This window comes from Cydia pomonella, chromosome 2, assembly GCF_033807575.1.
Source record: "Cydia pomonella isolate Wapato2018A chromosome 2, ilCydPomo1, whole genome shotgun sequence".
NCBI lineage: Eukaryota > Metazoa > Arthropoda > Insecta > Lepidoptera > Tortricidae > Cydia > Cydia pomonella.
The window spans coordinates 18,326,847-18,351,641 of NC_084704.1; the positions used below are offsets into that span (position 1 = coordinate 18,326,847).

A 24,795-nucleotide genomic window follows, 5' to 3' on the forward strand; every position below is an offset into this window, starting at 1 on the left:
AGGCATTATGCAAATTAGGTGGAATAAGCCCTACTCATTATAACAAACGGTTCGGTAGACTTTTTTTTTGGGAAATTACTATGTTGTGTCAATGCATGCTATCTTCAGTTAGAAGATGTAAGTTATATGGGAATGTCAAACTGACAGTGACCGCCGCTCGCCGCCCGCTTGCCCGCCTGCCCGCCGCCCGCCGCCCGTCGCCCGTCTACCTACCGGTACGCGTCCTTCCGTTCCTTCCACGTGCTCGCACGGTCAGATCGCATATCTATACAAAATATATAGAGACCGAAAATGTTGTTCATACATAATGCGGTCTGCGTTCAATTTGATCTGACCGCAGCGCAGCCCGCAGAACGCATCCAGTGTGGCAAATCCTTTAGGCATCAAAATTCGAATCTCGTATTTTTCTAGCTTATAGCGACATTTAATTTACAAGTACGAGTACGTAAACATTCACAGTTAAAAGGTTCTGTACTCATTTCTGTTGTTACTGGAATAAAGATAAAGATAGGTAGTTTATTATTCAAGTAGGCATATTACAATGCGCTCATGAACGTCAAATAAAGCTACTCTAGCTCTAACTCTACACCTCTGATCCCGAGAAGATTTAAATGCCCCCTCAATTGGAGGAGGGTATAATTACCTACTTTCTACACAGATTATAATGAACTACTATTGAATTGCATAAGTATTCTTTTTGAGTGAGGACTTACATACAGTGGAAAAATATCTAATAGAGTCAGACCAAGCTAACTCGGCAGCGATTTTGATAGCACAGACTGTGCAATTCTTATTTTAAATGTCATAAATTCATAGAAGTTTGGTTTTTAAAATAACACTTGCACAATCTGTGCTATCAAAATCGCTGCCGAGTTAGCTTGGTCTGACTCTAGTTTAAAAACTCGGGCCAGCAAAAAATTTCATTTTTGAAAATACCGTGAGTTTTCTAAGGCCCTCAGTACACGGAGCGTATCGTAAAAACGTTACGGGTAAAGACGCGTAGAGTTCTACCGGTCTAGTCAAGGTGACAATCGCTACGAGCACCAAACGCTTTGTGCGTCTCTATCACTCTGCCATATTAGTGCGACAGTAACAGTTGCGTTTCGTCGATCGCTACGGAGCGTGAGCGATTTGCAAGTTGGCTACGCGGTCTGGGCACCATGCCTCGCGTAAGCGTAATCGTTTTATTAATAAAATCTCATTAGTTGATTTTTTTTGTATTGCAAAATTTTGAAAAAAAAAAGGAAAACCTGTAAACCTAGTTTATCATTGTGTCAATAACATAAAAAAACATGGATAAAGGAAAATATTTAGAAGTGGAAAAACGTTTTCTCTTTTTGTATGGATGATCACGTAGTATACTTCCATCGTAACAATCACGAAGCAAAGTCTCAGACGGACAGAGTGACATGGCGAAACTATAAGAGTTCCTAGGTGACTACGGAACCCTAAAAGCGTAATATCTTTGATATAAGAGTAAAACATAGTTATGGTAGCCATCTTGGTAGGTATCTTGAGTCAAATTGGATCCGTATGCTCTAAAATAATATTCACCGTACGTGACTTTCGTCAGACACGCTAGGAACATTGAGGAGCTATTGAATCTAAATCTGTGAGTGGGAAAGCCTTTCATGTCCGTTACGTGCTATTTGAACAACTCTCAACGACACACTGCGGACGCATTCCAGAAGCAGCATTTGAATTTAAAAATCTGTGTTTCGTTTAGTATTATTATGTTATTCAAATTTCCAAAATTCTACATTGAAAAATTGGACAATTTCCACATTGAAAAATTACAGACATATTTTTGTGCGGGAATCGAAGTTTTCCGTTTCTAAAATGAAACTTTTCATAAGTTCCTATTAAAAATTTTGCTGATATTTCTGAGGTTTTTTTAAACTTTCCGCAATTTACACATCTGTTCCTGCAAGGGACCGAGAACAAGCATGCCAGGAACCGTATTCTCATTGTAATACGCGGCGGCATTTAATAGATCGATTGAATTCGTTGCACTTCTGTAGATGGCAATTTACAGTACTGGCCAATAATATATCACCTCCAAGATTGTTTTGTTTTTACGGTATAACTTTTTTATGTTTATGAGTGACTTCCTGACTTCCACCTGACTACTTTAGGTAGTTTAGAATAGAAGCATTCCTTTGACGATTGATGAGAAAACTTGGTCTCATGTAATGGTTTTTCATAGATAATTTTATTTTATGTATGGTCAACTTCATTGTGCACTTTTTGTGATGGGGAAAATATGTTAAACTCGCGACAGGTCACGTGATCAGAAGATTCGTCAGATTGAAAACTCGTAAGACGGACACCTGACCTGATCGAAAAACTCCATGATGGTTCTAGTAATGATGATGGTGTAAGAGTCGTTGAAATTATGGATGGAAGTTGATTTTTCTGAGAGAAAAACTTTAGTGTTATATAAGTTTAATAGTTCTGAAGTGTTAAATTTTTAATGTAATATAAATTGTCATGTTTGTGTACGATAGCGCAATAACTGAATATTGTATTTTACCACATCAATGATAGAACTTTTATACTGATAATTAAAACAATTCGTGCAATATTATTCCCTAACCATTTCAAAATATCAAAAATGCACAACGTTAATATTCAAGTTTTCACTTCTGCCGGCACTTCCGGAGTGCAACCCGTTATTTTTTTTTATAAGAGCTTTTTTTAGTAGGTAATATGCTGAGTCTCTTATTATAATTCCCAGTATTTTATTGCAGTTTCACTATATATGTATTTGTATAATATATGTAATCTACAAACTAACTAATGTTTACTCTATATACAAGTGAATACAAAAACACACAAAGTTGATTGGCCGGTACTGTATCTAAAATCGTACCTATGTGACTTCTTGCACTGTCTAAATACTTAATAACTTTACTCGCAGAGCGCCTCCCGCTCGTACCAGTAGCAAGTGCAAGTGATGACAAAATGGAAAAAAACGGAACCCTTATGGATTCGTCATGTCTGTTCTGTTCTGACTAATCTGTTCAATTTTTTCACACAAAAATAGAAAAAAAAAACAATTAATTTTGGGGGTTCCCTATACTTAGAACTGAAACTCAAAAAAATTTGTTTTCATCAAATCCAAACGTGTGGGGTATCTATGGATAGGTCGTCAAAAATGATATTGAGGTTTCTAATATCATTTTTTTCTAAACTGAATAGTTTGCGCGAGAGACATTTCCAAAGTGGTAAAATGTGTGCCCCCCCCCTGTAACTTCTAAAATAAGAGAATGATAAAACTAAAAAAATACATACATGATGTATATTACCATGCAAACTTCCACCGAAAATTGGTTTTGAACGAGATCTAGTAAGTGGATTTTTTTTAATACGTCAGAAATGGTACGGAACCCTTCATGGGCGAGTCCGACTCGCACTTGGCCGCTTTTTTAATGAGGACTAGTGCTCGTTTTTGTCCCCGTCAATCCTTACGATTATTATGTAATCCAACATATTACCTATATTATTGTTCTCCTTCAAATGTATTATGAAAGTCCATAAAAACGATCTCCAACCATAAAGATTTTTCTTAAATTCGGGGGTAAAAATAGAACGCCGTGCAATGTAAGCGTACCATTGTGGAAGCACTATAAACTCAAGTACTATCGAGTGGACAAACCCACGGAGTGTAGTTTCGCTGGGTTGCGAACAAATTTCAATATTTCGGGTCGTTGGCATTTGCCATCTAATTCAGAAAACCAATATAGTTAATTTTAGGTATCGTCTGTTTGTTTTAAGATGTTTTGGGTACAAATAAGTACCTAAGATTTGTCATATCTTAGCAATAATAAAGATCACAGTGTTCCCGATATTTAGGTAGGTATAGAACAGGTATGTAAAGTATTAATGTTATAAGGTTTTTGCGTCAAATTGTGGACACATCTTTATTCGAACCTGTATTTATGGTACAACCTCTACACGGTGTAACATGAGAAAACCGAAAGATTTTAACTGTGTATTCCTGTTCACATTAAGAGACATCTTCTTATTGTAACTTTTTAAAATGCCTTTTTGTTGGCGATGATGCCATTATGGGGCGTAGTCTAAATATCCTTATTGATAGATTTCAAAAAGTGACAAGTAGCCTTTGCAGAAACTAGGTTTTAAGTACAAAAAAATCGTAAAAATTCATTTTAGTGCCAGTTTTACCATAACATTAACTTTTTAAATACAAATACATTAAAAAAATTGAAAAAATACACAATTTTTTTTTGCAGAAGCGTATGCAGAAGCATTAAAGATAAATTTCATTTATACACGGTATAACACGAGGAACCCGAAAGATTTTAACCACGCACATTGAGGCCAAAAGAAGGAAAAATGTAACTTATATTACATTTCAAAACATGGGTACGTTCACGTGTTTCAAAGTGGTTTCATAGGCGATATTGTACCTACTAACTACAATCACTAAATTTAAGACATCATATATCATATTGAAACCAATATTCTAAGAATAAAAATGAGTGAGAATGGCATAATTACCGCACATTCGGTACATCTCTAGTAAAACCCTAATTTCCCGATACAAGCTGCTCAGCCTAAGTGTTTGTTCTTCATCTCGGAATATGTGAATAAAGCGGCCCCAGTGACGACCCAATACGTAGGGCGACCATCCGTTGTGACTGCATCCCTATGACACATTCCGAAATCATCAGAAACTTGAGATACATTTTTAGATCAATTTCCGACGCTTGGTAAGTTGTATCGGTACTTATTATTTTTTATTCAAACAGTAATATTTTTAGGATTGTTGTGAAATACACTAAAATAAACTTCATAGTCTTAAATTATGTAGGTACTTGATTCAGAAAAACACGAGTTAGTTAAATTATCAAGAGAATCTACATTAGCTAAATAGCAAAATTATTCTCGACCACGTATTAATGCACGTCTTATGAGTTATGACATAGAGTCAGTAATAAATGCACTTTCGCATTTGGATGTATCTTTGTATATTGCTTTTAAATCGTAGTGAATAAAAAAAACTAGTAAATGCCAGTCGTTTATTAGTTAATCGGTATTTGTCCCATTTTTTCAGAATGCATGGAAGCTCTGCGCCGCAACGGTATTACAATAATAGAAGCCCCAGAAAGAAAAAAGTAATACGTTTACCCCATCTCGAGCGCGGTGTGGGAGCTATTTGAATATTCATTGTATTTTATTTTACTGTTTTTTCAATAAAATAAAATTGCCGTAGGGGGAAGCGGGGCAGTGAGGTACACCTTTCTTGAAATTAATTTTAGGCCACAAAAGTAACTCAAACTATAATATTTTTATACTTAATTGATGAAAATTTTACTGAAGTATACATAATATAACTTTTTTTTGTTAAATTTATGCCCCAGGAGAGATGTGCTGAAGCTGTTACCTCACTCACATATGCAAAGCCACGTTTTAGTGTTGCAGCAGGCGAACATACGTTTATAGTTAAGGAATTAGTGTGGATGTTCAAAACTGCCCCTTGGTTCTATCTGCCCCGCTTCCCCCTATAGTTAGGTATAGTGAGGTCGTACCAGGTTGGTTACATAAGTAATTGAAGTAACCACATAAAAAATTAAGACGAAAGTGGAGGACCGCACGAAATCGCCTTTTCATGCAAACGTAGTCCTCATTTTCCTCTGGATATAAATATTATTGAAAATATTTAGACATAATTTGTTGTATATAAACCACAGCGTTTGATTTTTTCGATTTTTTTATTACTATTATAGGAGTTAGAATTTTTTTTATGAAATCTGTTTTTCGCTCCAAAATTTTATAATAATACAAATATCGAAAAAAGTCAAACGTTAATATACCTACATCAGATTATGTAAAAATGTTTTCCGAAATGTAAATGTCCAGAGAGTACTACGTTTGTATGGATAACCTGCCAAATAAGTAAAAGGGAGAATAACCAAAAAAAGGAAACATTACTTAATTTATTAAACGAATGAGATTTATAACATAAAGCGATGTTCTCACAAAACGTTAGCTTACTTTTTGTTCAGTACGTTATAAATACTATATCAAGGCTAAGCCACAGATTTAGGAAAAAAATCAAAGAAAACAATTACAATATTATTGTAACTGTTTATTTGTAGGCAGGGAAAATTCCCAGGCAAGATGAATTAATAACTTGGCTCAGAAATCTGCATCTAAGCAGCTAGTTATGGCTAAAATAACGAAACATCTGTGTAGTAGACATTGCTAAATAATTATTGCTAATTTTTGATGGCAAATATCATGTAAAGAAGATAGATGCTATTAAATACACACAATCTTCCATATTCCTTAGTATACAGAATAGTACAAACACTAAACGTAACAAGATTCAGCTCGTTTGTAGGTAGGGAAAATTTTCAGCCAAGATGAGTATCAATATTAAAAATAATAACTAGGCTTAGAAATCTGCGCCTATGCAGCTATGGATAAAATAAGAAAACATCTGTATAGGCATTTCCTCAGTGTGCAGAATCGTACAAACACTAAACCTAACAAGATTTAGCTCGTTGCCCTTGGGGCGAGGAGAATATAAACGAAATAATTAGCGAGGTAATACGGTTACCGGCGAAGCAATAACCTTGTCTTAAACGGGAAAGCTTTTATCTAAGTCTTATTTCTAATTCGCGTCGAAAGCACGTCAATAGCGGCGTTGATGAGTTTGTAATGTGACACAAGCCATCATTTAAGCGTTACCCTATTTTATATACGCAACCACCAGGCTTTTTCGTATTAAATGTTATTATGATTAAACTAAAAGTTTTTTTTTATATAAAAGCTAAATATTGACGGACATTTTTATGACTTGTGAATTAGACCTACAATTTCCATGTGAATTAAAAGAAAACTTTTGTTTCATTGCACCATATCGTTTAACTCACAAAACGGCATAGGGTCAAAATGCTTGAATCTCAAAATGCCTAACTTTTTTCTCAAAACATCACATTCCCAAAATGCCTACACTTCAAATCGACGTGGTGTCATAACATCTATTAATCGAATACTACCGTCTTTAGGTTCAGCAGATTGTTAAAAAAATATTGTTAATACGACATATGAATAGAGTTACAGGCATATATAATATTCAATAATAGGATATCAATTCAATCTGGATTAGATGTGGATCGGATTTGTCAGTATCAAAAGTGACATTTCTCCCACCAAAAACATCATTTTTGACACTGACAGATCCGATCCGATCTTATAATTACAATTCGAATACGCCTGATAGTTAATAATTTAATATTTATAATTTAAATGCGATGATGAATATTAATATATTAAAATCTAGCGACCCGATCCTGCTTTGCACGGGTTACATAAAACCTTAACTAATTATATACCTAAACCTTCCTCAAGAATAATTATGAAAATCCGTTCGGTAGTTTTTGAGTTTATCGCAAACAGACATACACACAGACAGACGCGGCGGGAGTTTGTTTTACAAAGTGTAGTGAAGAAGTCCACCAGAAATTCGGCTTTTGATGAAAGATGCTTTTTTACATTTATGTATTTCACGACTTGAACGATATGAATAAATCATTATGACATTCGGCCATTTTAAGAAGGAAACAATTTGATATTTAGGCATTTTGGGACTAAGTTGTTTTGAAATTTAGGACATATAAATACTATGGCATTATGATAAAACAGGGGCAATGAAACCAAAACCTAAAAAAATATAACCAACTCGCCTTGGCTTTAGAAATTAGACTTCAGGCAAATAACACGAGTGCCTCATTTGAACGCTTGTCACGGATCAGCCGGGTTATATGCGAATATACGAGTGGCTTCGTATTTTTTATTCTAGCTCATTTGTTTTTTTATCAGAATGATAGGTCGAGCGGATGATGCATGAATAGGTAACAATGAGACATTTTTTATCGCGGCCTGCGCTTGATTATAATTATGTAATCATGATTGTCACTTGATATGAAAATCAGTGCATTTTCCACGTACGCGACTACGAACCGCAGTGGGCTTAACATCATAATATTTATGGTTTTGAAATTAAGTTTTTTTTTGGGTTCTAAAGGGCAATTCGAAATTTAAAACAAGACTTTAAGGCTCAGATCGCCCTCCAGATCAAAATAAAACAGTGAGAACACACTTTAAACATAATTTTCTATTTACCCCAAAAACCAAAAAACATACAATATTTATAGCGGAAATGTTGCTTGGTTAGAGGCATCATTAATCACTCTGTCACGCCGACAAGCCACGTTAGGGCTTACGGGAAATAGCCTAACGTTAACAAATGCCACGTGACGATGGCAACCACTTTGCGGTTACATGCTTGAAAGATTCCCTTTTAAGCGGACATTACACTACCCGGCGTATCGTGCCCAAAAAGTAGGAACCGGGTGCTCTTTGAAAATATTTTTTAGAAAACTTTCACCTAAATCGTGTACTTAATCTTATAGCTAGTGCAATGGACACATCGGACCATGTGCTTGCTATAACATTAGAAACATATCATAACATTAAATATATCGCAATTTAATTCTGGTCATTATGTCTTATGTTTGTCATTACCTGTCTACAATAGATGCGGCATGGGTTATTTCCACGAACCAGGAATAGTAGGCCTTAGTCATCCGTTATCGGATAATGAAAATTAATCACCAGACCACATTTATAATTTCCAATTAAGTTGCGTCGCGAATATAATGCCAAAGATAATGTAAATTTGTCTTCACGCCTTACTACCCTCGTGGGGTGCGCTGAGCCGTGATCGAGTAATCCCTCCCTGGTGTTTATTGGCCCAAATTTCCCTATTCACTTTATTAGTCGGAGTAAAAAGGGGTCAATGGCATATTACATGCTTAAAAAAGAACTTTATGTGGTTAATAAAGATTGATAGGATACGGTCAACGGGTAAATAGACAACTATATAGGGTTCCATAAGTATATAAACTTGTTACGCCTATGTTATGTTACATAATACCTCTATTTATGTTCAGTTGTACAATATATAGTTTTTTTGTTTTGGTGAAGACCGCTGACATGGAGAGTGTAAACCGATTTATTATTGATTACCTTAAGTCTGATACCTAGGCCAATTTGAACGTGCACTGACATCAAAATTATATTAGAATGATATTGGAATCATATCAGTTTGCGTTCATTTAGCTCAAACTGGTCGCATACGTATTAGTGAGAGCGAGACGCCCGCGCGAATGATAGCTGACTGATATGATTCCAATATCTTTCTAATATCGGTTTGATGTCAGTGCACGTTAGAATTGGCCTGAGAGTCAAGTTAAAGACTTGATAACAGGGCTCTACTTAAGTAAATCAGCAACACATTATATAACGTAGTAGAGTAAACAAATTTATTGGGTGATGCACAGATTTTAAAACTGAAGTTGTCACTTCTGTGGACAAAAGTTAGCGGCCTGTGTGCATATAAGTAATGAGCTTATGATTCTGGTAATAATGAAGATGTACATACTTTTTTTTTATAATCCGTCGGTGGGAAACAAGCATACAGCCTGCCAGATGGTAAACGGTTACCTATGGACGCCTGCAACACCAGAAGTGTTACTTGCGTGTTGTCGACCCTAACACCCCGCACCCTCGTTGAGCTTAGATGGCAACCTTACTCACCGGCAGTAACACAACACTATGAGTAAGGTCTAGTGTTATTCGGTTTTCTGCAAGACATCCGTTGTGATGTGCACAGTGCCCATACCTCTCTTTAGGACGTAGTTTAAGGACATACCCGGGTCTGATAACCTTATTTTTTTGCGACTTGTGCTTTTCTTGAGATCACCTCATACAACTTATTAAATAAACAGCCCATACTCAATTACTTACATTGATAAGTACAAAGTTTCGTCTCCATCACCAGATTAGTTGAATGATAATGTAGAGGTAACATGGCATTGTTACTAAAGTTACCGGTATGTCTAAAATTATTTTCAGCTTAATCAAAACCGGGAAGCGGGTCAAATTTAATTTGCAAGATTTAATTACGGACACCGGGAAAGATGTGAACAAAAGTCTGTAAAAATCAACTTTTTTGCTTTACTTTTAGAATATGGACTGAATACCTATTTGCTACTTATCTAGTGACGCTTGCTGTTCTGCCTCCTGTATAAATACGAGGAATTCCTTATTTATGATCGATGGAAATGCTAAGTATGTTTTAGCCTGTTTCTTGCGAGGTGTTTTTACTGGGTATTATTTCTTCTTCACTTGCAGTCTAAAGGATTCGATAGATTTTAAAATGTTCAATGACAAGTCGTTTGATACGTTATAGTAGTGCAATTAGTAGCAAAGTTAAGAAATATATCAAATGCAATCTATTGAATAACTATAAGTTTTTATTAATCTGTTTCGTATACTTTTATAAAGCTTAGCGTTTGATTACAGAAAACTGATATCATATTTTTAATTATTGTGATAACAGAAATATAATGGCATAAATAAATGCACCTAGTGTTACTAGAAAATGATAAATATAGCAATTATTTCATTTGCTTTAGTACAATGTGTATTAAGGCCAGTAAACAAAAATGTACGAACAAGTGTTAATTAAGCCCCAAGTCGAAGGCGAGGGCTTAATTAACACGAGTTCATAATTCTTGTACAGTCAGCATCAAAAGTAGCGGATCAAATAACGTTTCATAAGTATCTACCATTCTGTAATAGCTTAACAAAAAGTGATGTCTTTATTATAGAACTACTAAGACTGTAAAACATATACTTTGGAATGAGAATTTTAGAAATTTATCTGCATTTGGAAAAGATATCCGGGATGTCAGATACTTTTGGCGCGTTGTTTCATCCGCTAATATTGATGCTGACTGTACCGCCCGTGGCACACACAATGTTTTTCATCACCAGGGCCCGTACATTTCATGCCGTTGACGCAAAAATAACGTAGTTTAACATACAGGGAGTTGTTTTATAACACTACAAATTGAGAAAAATAATCTATTGATGCGTAGAAAAATTTGCGCTTGATACGTAAAAACCATTATAAAATAAAACATGTACTTATGTTTTATTTTATAATGGTTTTTACGTATCAAGCGCAAATTTTTCTACGCATCAATAGATTATTGTGTGTATTATTTACACATATTGACAATAAGATGAAAGTCAGTTAGACATTCTGTACTGATTATCAAGGTGAACTGAAGTGGTTCACAAATGATGAATTTATTGCATTACGTAATTTTTTCGTCAACGGCATGACATGTACGAGCCCTATTCATCATACTGGTGAGGAGAAAACAATTTTTTAAACGAAATAATTCTTAGATACGGTGACATTTTTTTAGGTGACACGACTTTTATTGTGTACTATTTATAATTTATAATCAAGTGCATAATTAAAATTAATTAAGGTGGTTCGACTAGGTTACCCAAAGCTTAAACCTCACTAGATGGCGCCACAATTGCAAATTTTGAGTTTTAATTTTTTTGTGGAGTAGTCTTGGTATTTCTATACTGTAAATTATGTTTAGCGCACTCTTTAAATAAATATTGAACTATTACAACAAACATTGAACACTTCATTGTACAAAAACTACCCCTTAATGTCGACAGAATGTTTCTTGACTCTATTTCTAAGTATCACTCACACATTCAAACAGTCTTACTGGGATCCTTGTAGTAGACAATTTGGCACAGCGTGAGTAGGCTTCAATAGCGTTGCGGTATGTACGTGGAAATACATGCAAGAGGATGTGGGTTCGAGACTCATTAATTTATTTTTGTTATCAGTATTATCAAGTACCTATTATTAATAAATTATTTTATGAGAAATATGAGCGTTTTCCATAAAAATATTAAAAATCTGATTCTCACACATCATGATATTTTTGGGTTCTTCCAACTCAGAATCACTAGCATAATCAATCCTCGTGCTAAAAAAACCCGAAAATTTGTATTGAAATTTTAGTTTTACACTGAAATTTCTTTCACACTAAAATGTGACGTAATGCTATGGATATTTTAGGATATCTTTTTTTAATGCTAGGGTGGAGAAGATTCTAAGTAGAATGAACCTAAGAAAGTCCAAATTTGTAAGTCAGATTTTCCGGTATTTTTTTCAAAAAAAAAAACGCTGTTTTGTTCTAAAATTAAAGCAATCACTTACTGCCCAGCCTTTAAAAAAGTAGGTACTATTTTACAGTAGAATTAAAACATTTTTTTACCATTTAATTAAATAAATTACAGTGAGTTACAAAATTGCATGGCCTTCTATTTATAACCATTATAAAAAGAAATGAGATATTTACCATGTTTGTTTATATTATTGATTTCCCGATATTTTGACACAACTAGAAGTTTCACACAATGCCTAGAGATAGAAAATTATTTATTTATTTTATTTATTGTCAATTTCATTCAACGGATCACATCATATCCAATTTATATGTTTATTTATGTATTGCATTGTTTTCTACCTAGTTGGTTATTAAATTCTGTTACTGCAATAATCTTTATCTACATAAAATATACCAACGAAAGTTTAATAAAGTATATATTAAAATGAAGTACACAAAATCAGGAATTACATATGACAATATCATTCAAAATCGCCTCCTCTGGCTTTGACACAGGCCCTCAAACGACGAGGCCAGTCATCAATAGCGGCACGCACGATTGTCATGTCTAATTCCGTCACTGTCTTAACTATGGCCCGCTTGAGGGAGTTAAGATTTGTGTGGGGTTTAGCACAGGCTTTCTCCTCAATAACCTGCTATATGGCATAATCCAGGGGAGGTCCGGGCTGGAGGACGGCCAGTCTTCGTGGGCAATAAAGTCAATTTTGTTCCTTCGAAACCAGGCTTGACTTGTTCTTGCCTTATGTGCAGGAGCTGAGTCCTGTTCAAAGATCCATGGCTGGTTTTGAAATAGGGTGTGTCTTAAGGGCTTCACTATTGGTTCGAGAACGGTTTCCAGTTTCCGGTTTTCACACCTTTTTCACAGAAATGAATCTGTGTTAGCCCTGAGTATGACACACCCAAAATCATGTTTGGCGGGTGCCCACATTTGTGCATCGCAATAGGGTTGTTTCCATCTACAAATCTTAGGGCATAATTGTATCCCAATAAATTCTTTTGGATTATAAGAACATGTTAAACTACTTTTAGGGGACCTGTAATGACCATATTTTTGTAAATATTGAATTTAAAATATCTTTTGGCACACGTCACGTGACCAAACTCGTAACGTCATTGAAGATTCTGATGACGTCACAACTCTCGGATTGACACTGTTGACAGTTAGGCGATTAACAACAAATGATAAATATCAGTTGACAGTTCGTATCTTCTACGTGTGTATGTAGTTATGTGTCAAACCATAAACTGTGACGTCACACAATTTTCAAAGAGCGTTTTGGGCGCGAAAGCATCTGTCAAAATATATTTTGTTAATTTAACATATTTAAAGCCGTTTTTAGTATAAAAGCTGAATTTTAAGGCAACTTTTAGTTAATATAGAAAGTAATACAAGCGTTTCAAAAAATTGGAATACGATTCTCTTTTAGGCCCCAATTCATTATAGACACGACGAGATAAGCGTTATGTGTGGTATATAATTATAGCTCACAAATCCACCACATTATGTCATTTTTTATTTTTTCGGTAGCATTTGTTTTAACGGAAATAAAGAGGTTGCAAATCGAGTAACAGAACTTCAGAACAGATATCATTTGATATTTACCAGTCGCTTTTCGGTGAAGGAAAACATCGTGAGGAAACTGGACTAATCCCAACAAGGCTTAGTTTTACCCTCTGGGTTGGAAGCTCAGATGGCAGTGGCTTTCGTAAAAACTAGTGCCTACGCCAAATCTTGGGATTAGTTGTCAAAGCGGACCCCAAGCTCCATTGAGCCGTGGCAATATGCTGGGACAACGCTAGGAAGAAAGAAAGAAATCGAGTAACAGAACTTAGTAACCAACTAGGTATAATAGTTATGATGTAAATGTCCATATCATGTTGGAGTCATATATGTATTAGCCAACTAATTATTCAAGATCAATACACTTAGCTCCCTTAGGTATTCGCCTAAGTACAATCTCGGGCAAAATTGAGTTTTATAAAAGTGAACTAGTTTCTAGGTCATATTTTCTATGAATTGGTCATTTTTGTAGACTCCAATTACAGTTACACTTTTCTTGGTTTTTCGCGGACCAGAATATCGATGATTTTTGTAACTTGATTTAGACGTTGCTATCATTTTCAAACCAAAAACACATAAAATCACAATTCAGAACATGCGGCAGCGTTGTTTTCTATCAAGTACCTCAAGCACCAGGGCGGCTACCGGGAAAATCGAAATTCGTCAATTTCGGGCATTTTTCTCTGTCACTCTAATTACGTCTTAGTGAGAATAAAAGAGAAAGATCCCCGCAATTTGCGAATTTCGGTTTTCGCGGTAGGCCCCAGGTCCTGTCAAGTTTCAGCAGTGTTGCCAGGTGAGCGGAAGAGAATTATCGTATTTGAGTGTCAATATTATTGTACCGTTGAAAAAAATATCGTACGCCAATCAAAAAGGCAGCCCCTAAAAATGTCTAGCAAAATAAGCTTAAATTTCGAAATAATAATAAAAAAAATACAATTTTCGTCTAAATTGCGCAAAAAATCTGTTTATGTTTGTGTATTTTTGGGATAGACTCAAACGGTATACAGGAAATTGTGATATTTTAAACTTTAAACTTACACCAAGAAGCCGAACACCCAAAAGATACTAATTTTAGCCTATATCTGACAGAAAGTGTCATATTTTGCTTCAAGTTACTAGACTTTTAAGGTGGCATCATACAAGGGCTGAAATTATAGTACTTTAGTGTACGATAATGCTCTTTGGAACATTACGTCATACCGGGGCCCAAATTATCGTACATGTACGACAATTATCGTACGCCTGGTCACACTGAGTGTCAGTGTCGACAGAGTCAGCTAAAAACGCGTCAAACATCGCAACGTCGCGCCGATGGCCGCCCGAGGCATGGAGTGGCAACGTCGCAATGTATTTGTACACGACATTTGTCACACACACATGAGTAAAATTTATAAAAATATACCGTTGATTATTGCATGATTTCTGTATGAAACAAAGTTTTTCTATTAATTTAGCGCAAATGAATATTCGAAAGTAGATAGATGCGCAACTATTTATGTAGTAATATTGTGTAATTAATTAAAAAATAGCGATTGTTTTTTGTATGAAAATCGAACCACCTTAATATTGTCTTTTTCTGCCTGAAACATAGGAACTCCTAGTTCAGGCATTTGTAAACTTTTTCTTATCCTTAGTCTTTAAGAGCTACCACTGTACAATACTTTTTCAATAAATTATTTGTATTTATATTCTTCCGCCATATTTGTTATCGTTGACAGATTAGGCATCGTAGGTACAGATCTATCCGGCATTCAGCCACGATAAAATTTGTGTAAAAATATTTTAAACTGCTATTAAATTAAATATTTAAACATACACAAAAGTACAAAAAGATATATTTTAAAAGTAAAACTCATGTATACTTACCTTCTTGCGTAGAAATTGAGTAGATGATATAAAAAAACCATTATGCCCAATACGTCCATGGCTAAAATGAAATTTAAAAAAATCTATTACTCCCTTGGCCATAACATTGCTCATTCCATCTCAGTATGCTGGCATAATAAATAAATATAAGCCGAGACGCAGGAGCCCAATGAGGTGGACAGACCAAATTCGCTCAGCCCTTGATGTGACGCTCCACGGTGCCCTGCATTCAGCGACAGACAGAAAGAGGTGGCGGCAAATTGTCAAAGAAAACTTGTTCCCTAGAAGTGGCCACGACCCTCAGTGATGAGGAAACCGATACAAGGAGGATGCTGGCATACAATAACACCGTTTACGCGCAAGTATGATGAAAATTAATTGTTCTGACAAGCTCGAGGCCGGTCAAATTTACTTTTATTCGTTACTGCTAGCGTCGAGCTAAAATACACATATACATTGAGGCTTTGTTTTGTCTACAACTTCGGATTCTGTGGTTTTGGTACTTAGCAAACTGTGGTTAACGTAGTGACGTACTCGTACGATTGCCGACATTATAAGTCATTCTTTGAAGATACATGTAATTCCCACAAACGTTTGTATTCTAAATCCTAAAATATACTTTTACGTAATTGATATCACTTGATCTTTATGTTTGAATGGACCAAAGATAAGTATAAGAACTTATGATTATAGAGATCAGGAGCGGCTTTAGAACTTTACAAGTTGATTTTACTCGCATTGCATCTCGCAATGAGAGTAATATCAAAATGCGCTAAGATTGTTGTCAAAATTAAATACAATAGATATTATTATGTAAAGTTGGACATCGATTTTGAAATTGCATATACTTTCAAACTCAAGGTCACGTAGAAAACCTACTAAGCTTTCTTCTAAAGGGCGCAGTTTTATATAGTTTTCATATGACCATGCCCACCCCATGGAATTGGTGCATTTTACCTAACATCAAATGACGTACTTCTGTTTTTTTCTGTATGTTGGTAGTGATGAAATGGTAATAAAAAATCCAAGTTTTCCACCTCGAAAGCCCTTGGAATCATTGTAAAGTACATGAAAATCCATTAAATTTTAGGTTTTTTTTTTTCACCTGAGCTAAGACAAAAGTCACCATGCACACTTTTAAGAAGATGATATTTGCAATTAATTGACTATAATTTAGTCTTAGTAAGCCAAATAGTTTCTAAGATACGGCTTTTCAAAATTTTGAACTAACTGTAACGTCAAAAATGGTTGTACAAGCAGTTGTGGTTGCAGGAAAGCAGGACTCAAATGCTCAGCTGTTTGCAACTACAGCAATGGTCAATCCTACGAGAATATACAGGACCGGAGATGTGTGCTGATATTGAAAAACCATTCATTGATAATCCGCCATCAAATGTAAATTTCGACCGGCCTGATCAGGTTGACGAAGAAAGGCTGCTACACAGTGCAAGCAATTAATTATTCAGACGACAAGCCTGATTCATCAAAGATATACAAGAGATACGAGTTATAACAATTTCCCCCTTCCAAAGTATTAGGATACACGTACGTGGAAATGTAAAATGTGTCATAAATGCAATTGACAGGCGAGCGACACTTGCCGCGTAATGCCACTCGGTTCGCATTATAACAGGCGCAGCGCGAACGGGAGAAAGGAAGTTCTTTCAAATTCAATTATCTCCTTAACAACGTAGTACGTAAATAAGCTCTGTCAAAGTAAAGTAGGTACGTACTTGTTAATTATTCTAAAAGTTTGCCATATTTATATGTTTATAATTAAGTCTTTAAACGATAATTCAAAATAATTTATTGGTCCCGTTCAATATAAATGGCACACAGTTTTGGGTACGTATATACATATTGCTTTTTTAACTAAACAACACGGGCTTATAACAAATAATAAATAACAGAAAATTTGATAGTCTATACCACATTGTTCAAAAATACAATTGAATAATTCTTTACTTTTTTACACATTATTCATATTAACTTCTATGAATTAGCAATTAAGTACTTTTTATTTAAAACGTATTTCGATTTTCTCATAATGGCGCTTAATTTGCTTATTTTGTATAGTTACGAGTATATATACTTTATATAACTTACCTGTTTATGACGAAATTCTTTTTAAATATCACATTTTTGCTACATTAGTTTTCACAGTACACTAATTATCACTCGATAATACACTTGAATTTAGTCCTAAAGTGATGTATTCACACGGGCAATCTAACAACTATCGAGCTTTTGTTATATTACGTACGAAAAAAACGCAATTGGAGAACTATTTATGTAAGTATATATTGAAAATGTTCAGTATATTCCCAGCTCCATTTTTAATGAGTTTACGTGAAGTAAGTTTCGCGCGTAGCTGAGAGAATCGTAGGAGCGTAGCGCTCGCTACGAAGGCTGTGCTGCGACTGGCTACGAGCGCTACAGTTGCCGTTAACCTGTACTTGTAGGTACTCATTATACGTGCGATACTAATACTATTGATACGAATTTAGAGGATAATAGTGTATTTAATCGATACATATAATCGTGCATATTGTATTCGTAGTCCTTAGATCATACGGCTCGATTCGAACTTTAAGATACGTCAAATATTAGGTCTAGATACGCCATGGATCGGATATGTTAGTGTCAAAAGTGACGCTTTTGTTTGAAGTAGCTGGCATATCCGATCGATATCGTATCTAGATCTAATGTTTGACGTATCTTAAAGTTTGAATTAGGCTGTTAGTCTGCGATTGTCGCCTTACGCTACGTGCAACGTCTCGTTCTACAGATACGAGTATGGTGCTCTTTCCTCATAATGTGACGTTATACGCAGCGTGCGGTGTCACCCGGTTACCAATTGCATACTTAAAATGAGAACTGAAAATTATTTACTTGTGCTAACTAACATAGAAATATGATGAAAAGATTTTAACACAGAAATGTAAGAAGAATGTTTTACTGCAATATTATAATGTCGTCTGCATTAATATATCATTAATAAAGCAGTACCTACAAGTATATTTTTGTCTCAATGTGTCTACTATTCAGCAATGTTTTTTTTTCTATAATTTTATACAGATACTACATCTCATGTTATGTAGCAACTATTTATTATGTAAACGGCGATGTTTTGGTATTCCATAAATATTTAAATTGTTCCTCGGATTAAGTGTGCTCAAACAACTGCAAGTATCGTACCAACGAGTTCTTCTTTTCCAAGCATCGGGGTCGTACACGGCGACTAGACAAAGAACACTAACAATAAAATGTTGGAATATTGTTCACTCTATTTTAAATGTTTGTTTATCCATGTATTTGAAATGAAATTAAGTTTTAGGTTCAAATTGTTTAATACAAAATTAAATTTCAATTACACTTAATCAAAAATTTCAATAGCTGATTAAATTTATAGTTCTGCGTTTAGTGTGAACCCATCTAAGAAATGAATATCACAAATGGATGGAGGTTACTGAAAATTTAATCCGCAAAAAATGTTCATTTATTTAAATGATTTTACTTCTTGATGATATAGGAATCCGTGGGGCAAAATTGTTTGACAAGTAGGGAGTTCCTGTATCGATAAACTCAACTATAGATGATAGTTTTATATAATAGTGATCACTCAAGGGTTTGCTTGTAAAAATATGTTTACTCTTAATATAAGAGTAAAAAACTCTTCTTCGTTTATAGGACAAGGCAAGACAATTTTATAATTTTACTCATCCCAATTTTTTTTTCGTGAATGTTTTATTTACTATTGTTAACGTAAACGACCAGAATTTGTTCCATATTTTCGGGCGTTAAGCGTCTCCGTCTTGGCTGATAAATCCATTTCAGGTGGCTAAATTATTTTTCAATTTCTGTGGAGGTTATAGGGGCATAGAGTTTAAGATCCGGATGTCCGGATGTCCGAATTATCCGGATATCCGTCAAATCCAACGACTCATAGGATCCGAATATTTCAGATATTACGGATCCGTTAAATATGGTCATGGACCTATAGCAGAAACAATTTTCGAATGAAATTTATGAATGATGTGATACCATTTTGTCATAGTTATTTACGATACAAATGCGAAAAACAGGAAATCCGTAACGAGCTGCGATAAATTAAAACACGGCACCGAAGGGAGTGTTTTTAATCGACACGAGTTGCAAATTACCTTATTCGCACATGTATCGTACAACGTTTTACAGTACATATGACCCTTTAAATTTTCGATATAGTTACATAATGTTCTAATTTACGCACTAGTGCGGAAAAGTAGCACCATATGTACTGTAATAGTTATTTTTTGATAAAAGTGTAAAAAATAGGAAATTCGTAACGAGTGGCGATAAATTAAAACACGACCAAAGGGAGTGTTTTAAATCGACACGAGTTGTGTTAAAAATGTTTTTAACATAAACTCCGGGTACTTTGGAAAAAAATAATATACTACAAAAAGGTGAAGAAGTAATTTTACAACCGAAGAATAAACGTAGTACAAACATAGATCACTTTATGAAATTTTGTTTTGCCCCTATAACCTCGACAGAAAATAAAAAAAAAACATTTAGCCACCTGAAATAGATTTATCAGCCAAGACGCTTAACGCCCGAAAATATGGAACAAATTCTGGTCGTTTATATACCAATATTAAATAATGGGCCATTCACGAAGAAAAAAATTGGGATGAGTAAAATTATAAAATTGTCTTGTCTTGTCTTAAAAACGAACTTTTACTCTTAATAAAAACATATTTTTACAAGTAAACCCTTGAGTGATCACTAGTATATAGAACTAGCATCGATAGTTGAGTTTATCGATATAGGAACTCCCTACTTGTCAAACAAATTTTCTCCCGCGGATTCCTATGTCTGATGATAATTATTATATTACATATAGTAGTATATTACATAACATAAAATTATTGATACAATTTTGTGAGTCGGATCCTTTCCCCTAAATCAAAGTTCAAATCCTGTACTAAAAACGTAGTAAAATTGGTCAATCTATTTTCCCAATAAATGGGAACATATGGAACATAATTTGGGTTCATAGGTTTTTATTCCTAATCTCTCGGTGTTACACTTGACCCACTCAATCTTTAATTCATATTTTTTTGAAAGCTCACCTTGTGCAGTTCCGCTGGATCTGTTTGTACGACAAGCGTCGTCGGCGGCGCCTCTCCAGACCACAGTTTTCTTGTAGCTTGTGAATTACTCCGCTCATTAAAACTTACAACACGGGAAAACACGTACCCGAATAAAAACTAATCCTCTTTTCAATGAACTAAGACTCTTAGCCCTTTGAATTTCTTTCGCTTTAACTTCGAACTTGTTTCTAATGGAATACTAAATGTCAAACCGACAGTCAAAGCAGTCAGAAGCGAACATCCTTTCAACCACTTTTTTCAAAAGAAAAAAGGTTCTAGTATAAGATGAAAATTAAATAGCACCAAAATAGCACTTAAAAATAAAATATACAACTCACATGCAACATGTGATAAATGTTAAAAATTCGGCTGCATTTTTTTAAACAGCAGAAAATATCTCCTTTTTTGGAATCACATTGATTGGAATGAATAGGTTAAACTGGGTTACCATATTTTTCACACCTAACTAAATAATCTAAAATAAATTGTGTTATTAATAATACAGGTAAAATTAATGATAGCGTCGTATATAAAATATTTTATTACTTATATAATATATTATATTTTTATAAAATCTTACTTAAGAAACCTTAATGGCGTGGAATACAAAACTTCAGAGAAATATTTAACCTTATCTAACGACAAAACTATGTCAGTGTGATTTTTCTGTCATTGGTAGATAAACCCATAGAGGAACAATTTTATAGTATTCTAGGTCCATGGATAAATCTCTATATAAATTTGTGCTATAAATAGAACATTGGGCTAGTCTGATCGAATGTAGTAAGTATATTTATAAAAGTTTTGATATGATATGGGAAACACCAATGACTTTTTCGGAACTTATGTACGAAATATCATTTTATATTTACCAGTCGCTTTTCGGTGAACGAAAACAGCCTGAGGAAACCGGATTAATCCCCTATACATGGCCTAGTTTACCCTCTGGGTTGGAAGGGCAGATGGCAGTCGCTTTCGTAAAAACTAGTGCCTACGCCAAATCTTGGGATTAGTTGTCAAGCGGACCCCAGGCTCCCATGAGCCGTGGCAAAATGCCGGGACAACGCGAGGAAGAAGAAAGCATGATATGGGAAATGAAAAGAGTGTTTTCGTAACTTCGTTTGAAAAGAGCCTCATCGTCATGGTCATGGTGGATATCCGCCGCGCGTATATTCCCCGTTTCGGTAAGAGTCCTGTGGAGCCGCAGTAGCAAGAAGTATTTATAAATAATGTTGAGCCTTTGAGTGTATACTAACATTTATTAAATAACGTGACAGGACACGGTTCCGATGACAAATGCAAGTGTGCACATGGTGCGCACTCAAAGTTATGAATGTTTCATTTAAATAATACAGATGGGAAATCAAACCCTGACTTTTAAAATTAAAAACATGTTCTTAAGATCTACGAGGTCTATATTGGAGCTGCCAAATTTTAATTTTAATATCCTTAAGGCGTATTTAAATTGTTGTACGGCTTATGAATTTGTTCCCAAGGTATAATAATTGAATAATACAAAATTATGGCTACCTATTGAATAAACCTACTAAAACTAAACCTAACAGGCCCCTCGGCAAGGTTCCTATTATGCGGGCAGCATTCCTGCGCTGTATCGCGATAGCAAGTCTTTGAGAAAGCTGCTCGCGCGGGGGTCCTCTGTTGATATCATCGGTCAGTGTCAAAAGTGTCGTTTTTTCAACCAGAAACGTGACTTTTGGCAATAATGATTTCTTGGAATACTACATATAGGTAAAGGGATACGGTCTACCTGAGGTGGGGAATGTAAACGCTCGAGGTATATATTTCTGATAATATTTAATTCTATTTTTTCTTCAAACAACAACAGAAATATCGACTACCATGAATAATTGCCGCTTTCCGAATGAATCGCCTGAAGATCTTTATTCTTTCAGCATGGTTATATTTCTGAATTCAAATAATCGTTGCCAGTTATCTACCAAGAGACTCGGAAGGCTTACAACCGTCACATATCTCGCCTCCTCGGGTGAAAGTCAAGCAATATTCATAATCAAATAATCTTACCAATTACAGGCGAGTTTCGCACCTTATGTAAGTTTGGCGCTTCAGGTGTTTGGAGACCATGAAGGCCGGGGCTACGAGTGTGCTCTTACTAAGCACCGGAATTGTTATAGAAAGGAACAACTTGTCGTAAGTACTATTATATTATACAATTTAGCTTACGTGCTTACTTAAGACTGTGAGGCGCCAAGCACAAGTCCGTCTGGTCTCCATCGGTCAGTGACCGGTTTTAGTAACTACATCCAGTGTAGTCTGTTAGTTCTATTTACAACAAAATTTTTTATGTAAGGGCGGATTTTAAATCATGAAATAATGTGTATGTTCCGATGTAATGTTCATTATATTTACCTTTTAGATATGTTTTGTTACATGTAAAATACACAGTTCATTACAAAACCGAGTAGGTACAAAAGTACTACAATCGTAAATTTTATTGCAAATGTGCAAACTGTTATTATGTACAGTCACGTCTGAAAATATCGATAGGAAAAATGTGCCAAAAATATGAATACACTACTTTAATATATAGGCAATAAAGTCGTGTATACATATGTTTGCCACTTTTTACGTATCGATATCCCAGACGTGACCGTAAGAGCGCCGAGACGTTCTTTGTGAGCCGTAGGTGAAAAAGTAACGCTGCAATTTGTCGGCAAGCGGAGCGTCAGATTTACCAATGAATACAATGCATTCGTTTGATAATAAAACACGCTCCGCTCGCCGGCCGTAGATTGTGCTGTTACTAAGTACAATGAGTACAAGTATAAACCATGGCCTAAGATCGATGAATTCAACGTTTGTCTTGGCCGTTGTTTTAGACCTACGTTTAAAAATTACTTATTTCGTTTAACTAATATTAGAAGACTAGCTTCTTTTTAAATTACTATATAAAATTAGAATCTCGCAGACATACCCTTCTCAAATGTCTGTATAGTCAGTAGGTACCTAACCACTAGCAGAAAGTGGAGCACTGTGGATCCTCATCAGTGGGTTGTCTATCCACGTCGCAGTTTGCTCGACATCGGCACAAGTTTATTGCAGCTGTTAATGACGGGGTCACGAGGCGTGCGGGTTCCGGCCACTCAGGTAGTTAGCGGTTTTGATTTGCGCGGAATTCAGATTCTAAAAATACGAATTCCCACCGGAGCGCGCTTTTTAGGGTTCCGTACCGTAAGGTAAAACGGGACCCTATTACTAAGACTCCGCTATCCGTCCGCCCGTCCGTCCATCCGTCTGTCACCAGGCTGTATCTCATGAACCGTGATAGCTAGACTGTGTAAATTTTCACAGATGATGTATTTCTGTTGCCGCTATAACAACAAATACTAAAAAGTACGGAACCCTCGGTGGGCGAGTCCGACTCTCACTTGTCCGGTTTTTTTCTAATAGATAATATTCTGCTTCATTCTATTTTTTTTATGACATAAGCAGATACCCAGTAAGTAACTCAATTTTGGTTCCAACTTGTTATAGGAACAGCATAGGAAACAAAAAAAAAACGCAATATTTTTTTGCCTACTCGCAATACAACATCATGCTCTTACTTATATTGGGTAATATGTATTTTCCATAGCCAAAGCCATATTTTGCGGGGACTATAGCTCCCAAATTACGAAAAGTATATTGGATACATTTTGGCTGATCAGATTATAATGTTTTATAGGATTTAAGCCATTTCGGGACTGATTCATAGTAAAGTTGACCAATACACTCCTTAAAATTTGATTAAGGGTTGAAAATCATCCCGTATGATTGCTGAAATGTTGTTTTCAATGTTGATTCAAGATCAAAATATTAAAGTTAGAATACCTCTTTTGGCACTTAGGGGTAAAAGGATAGGCATCTTGCGGGTCTCATTGCTGAAACTTAAAAGTCTATTTACAGTAAGTAACGCTCATATATGTAGGTATTTAAGGAAGTGGCAATAAAAAAATAGTTATACCCATCTAAGTGTTAGATGTATTTACCCATATTATTTGTCTTTATCAAAAAACGTCATAATTTCCGAAATCCGAACCCACAATAATCTAGAAAACTATATCCATCCATTTTGTACGAAAAAATACATGCTTATTTATCT

The 24,795-nt window shown here is 35.2% G+C and overlaps 1 protein-coding gene across 2 annotated transcripts in view; it reads right to left on the reverse strand.

Moving 5' to 3' along the window:
• Positions 1-18,805, reverse strand: part of LOC133534563 (gamma-aminobutyric acid type B receptor subunit 2) — a 194,258-nt gene extending 175,453 nt beyond the window's left edge. For both annotated transcript variants that reach the window (XM_061873727.1, XM_061873725.1), the window contains exon 1: positions 17,644-18,805. The gene's annotated coding sequence lies outside the window, so the exon portion shown is untranslated. The remainder of the gene's footprint in view (positions 1-17,643) is intronic.
• Positions 18,806-24,795: the final 5,990 nt, after the last annotated feature.